The sequence below is a fragment of the Glandiceps talaboti genome, chromosome 3 (genome assembly GCF_964340395.1).
Source record: "Glandiceps talaboti chromosome 3, keGlaTala1.1, whole genome shotgun sequence".
NCBI lineage: Eukaryota > Metazoa > Hemichordata > Enteropneusta > Spengelidae > Glandiceps > Glandiceps talaboti.
In genome coordinates this window covers 25,689,611-25,693,345 of record NC_135551.1, presented here as the reverse complement: position 1 = coordinate 25,693,345, position 3,735 = coordinate 25,689,611, and positions in this window count along the sequence as shown.

The window sequence follows — 3,735 nt, the reverse complement described above, 5'->3', positions numbered from 1 at the left end:
CTAGAACTTGGAAGGGTACTTCCCTGTTGTAAGTCGTTGTCTAGTTCTGCGGGGGGGGGGGGGGGGGGGGGGGGGTTACCACTGGTCAGGTCTGGTAGGGGCCGCCCACCCCATGATTTTGACCAAAAACCAATACCTCATTTTAGACCATTCAAGATTTTAGAAGATCCCATTTTAGACCAAAATACACAATCGCTGATATGAAAATGTCAACCAGTGAATTAGCTATGGGTGAAATTCCAGGAAATTCCGAACGAGTCGAGAATTTATTATAATATGTGATTGCATTTTAGACCACAAGCACTTGGTTCCCGAGATATGAATTAGAATGTTTCAATCAGAATAGTGTAATTTTACCCCTTTCATATATAGTTGGCTAAATACGTCAATATTAACGAAATTATCGACGTTTTATTCTTGTTTCTGTGATCGCACAGGTTCACTCACCGCGAAAGATTTTGTTTCATCACCATGAAGCTTACAATTATGCATGACCTATTGTTCATCTCATAATATGCGTGACTTATTGTAATTTAATTATTGTAACGACCATAGCGTCGCAGATGCAGGACTTGGCTTTTGGCCGTCGAGCTGTGAGCATCTGACTCGACTTCTGGCCCTGGCTTTGGGGTGATGACGGTTTAGGCCGAACTCAGGGCTTTGATAAATAAAGTATATGTTCCAGTTTATACCACATACACTGTCTCGTATGCAGTTTATCATTCCGCTACAAGTCTTGCTGATCAGACTGATTGATTGATTGATTGATTGATTGATTGATTGATTGATTGATTGATTGATTGATTGATTGATTGATTGATTGATTGATTGATTGATTGATTGATTGATTGATTGATTGATTGATTGATTGATTGATTGATTGATTGATTGATTGATTGATTGATTTTATGTGTTCGAATCCTCAGTGAGTGAGTAGCACGAATCCGTGACATCAAGTGGCCAAGTGATATACCGATTTGATTTGTCATATTCAAAATCAATTTTGCCAAAATTATCGAATTTTGTTTGTCGGAGATGGCGCGGATTAGCGCGCCTTCCGTATGTACATGTACATTGTGCGAGTGCTGACTATTAGATTGTATGTTATAGGTTAAGTATATTTACACACAGTTAGTATTTATTAAATAAAACATACTTCACAATTTTTTTTGAGGAATACGACAAAATATAATCTACGTCTGAATAGACTAGTTAGAAATCACAGGTGGCTTCCAGACTACATCGTCGCAAACCATAACCTCTTTCACGGCACCGTCCAAAACGCTCATTATTTCGAAGTGTCACGAGAAGAAATAACAGCTCTGGTGTGAGATAATGCCCGACTATAAAACTGGTATTACATGTGTTATACATTGATATTCGATGCCTACACTACTCCTTGGGATAATGTATTCAGTACTCAGTCAATATCACAGGAGTTCGTATCTATATGCAGTGATTATGAGAGAAAAATAGTTTGTAAAAGAACTGAAATAAATCAATCAATCAATCAATCAATCAATCAATCAATCAATCAATCAATCAATCAATCAATCAATCAATCAATCAATCAATCAATCAATCAATCAATCAATCAATCAATCAATCAATCAATCAATCAATCAATCAAACTTGCAAGGATCTGACCAAATACCGTTCTCACTATTATATTATCATGTAAATTTCTTTATGTAGATGGAACATTTTGAATAACTCATAGAAGACATGTACGCTGCTCTCAAGATCTCCATCAACAATCTATTATACAGCTCAGTTAACTTTACAGGAATTAATAATATTTTAATTACAGGAAAACTACCTATGAATAATTCTCCATCACAATACCACTCCTTGATGCCTTCTCTGAAACCCAAGTACAATTCTATAAAAAGAACAACTAACACAATCAAGAAAATTTCTTTAAATTTGCTATCGATTTCATAACCCCCATACTTCACAAATAACTAACTAACTAAATAAATAGACTATAAAAAAAACAAGCATGACAAACACGTGAGAGAGAGAGAGAGAGAGCTAGAGATAGAGCAAGAGAGAGAGAGACGAGAGAGAGAGAGAGAGCAATGCAAGAGAGAGAGACGAGAGAGAGAGAGAGAGAGAGAGAGAGAGAGAGAGAGAGAGAGAGCGAGAGAGAGAGAGAGAGAGAGAGAGAGAGAGAGAGGTGGGTGGGGTGGGGTTTGAGTTGTGTTTTTTTTCTTCTGTTTTTTGTTTTTGTTTTTGAGCTTTTTTCGTTCCATGGTTTAACATCCAAACAATGCTCCACTTCCTGCTCAGTTAACCCAAATAGACAGATGCGAAATAGCTGTTCAATGTAGGATAAAAAACTAAATGCTTACAGTTATGCCTTATACCCCCCTCTAACTAAAATGGCCAAAATTGAAAGGGGGGAGGGGGAGATTGCCGTCAACAATTCTCAAACGAACAACTGGGGTAAGCGTAGGTTCAAATAATACCAATAGGAATTTCCAAATTTGAAGATGGCCATTCGGTAAAACTCATGCTTTTGTTGAGTATGGATCGGCTGTCAACTTTTTCAAATTATCAATGCGTACACATTTGTTCATGGATTTACAGCAATAAATGTATTTTAGCTAGAAGCTTACTTTCCACCAGCTGCACTAATTGTAGCATTAGTTTCCATTTTGAGGTGTTTTTCCTTCTGTTTTTGAGCTTTTTTCATTCCAGGGTTTATAACATCAAAACAATGCTCCAATTCCCGCTTGGTTAACCCGAATAGCTATAGACAGATGCGAATTAGTTCAATGTCGGACATAAACAACTAAATTCGTACAATTAGGCCTCATACTAAAGTGGCCAAAATTTAAAATTCTTTCAGACAGCACAATCAATTTCACATCTATCACGGTGTAGTGCTATGAATACAAAGCCAGTATGTAGCGAGGAAAAAACAGTTCTATTACACTTCACTGTATTTTAGTGGCATACATTCACTATTGCAAGAATTCTTCCGTTTCTCAATTTGACATTTTTAAAATATAAATATTTGTATTTAGGGGTACAAAAGAGATTCATTAAAAGTATAATCATTATTGTAGAATGAGAACTAAAACTCGCCCTCCCCCCTCCCCAAAAGTAAACGAATTTAGTTCTTTATCTACATTGAACTATTGATCTTGCCCGTAATTGTAACATAGTATTAATTTGAGTTTTTTCTTGTTTTTTTTTTTTTTTTTAACCTTTTTCGTTCTGCGGTTTAGCACCAAAACTATAATATTATAATTTCTCACGTGTGTATCCGAGCTGTCTGTGTAACTTCTACTTGTCTCCCACCCATTTACTCGACATAGATATACTATAACCTTTCGATTGGACTATAGTTGACTTCTGATTACATGTGTCATTTTTATCAATATCAGTTAGATGTTTGCATGTACAATTTGGTAATTAGAGCGTTGAAAACTGTTGTTACGGTTTTACATGCACTAATTTGAATATTTGTGTTACGTTGTTAGAACGTTTCACCATGTTCCATGGTTTCACCCCGGGGGATACCACTGGCCAGATCTGGTAGGGGTGTGTGGCCAATGCTATCAACCCCAGACCCCATTTTAGACTAATTTTGACCCAAAACCAATACCCCGTTTAGACCAATGTTGAACGCATGGCAGATACATGGTTCATGTGAACAGGAAGTAAATGTCGTGAAGCATGATGGGTAATGAAACCGAAAAGAAAACACTGAGGTCAAGATGGCGG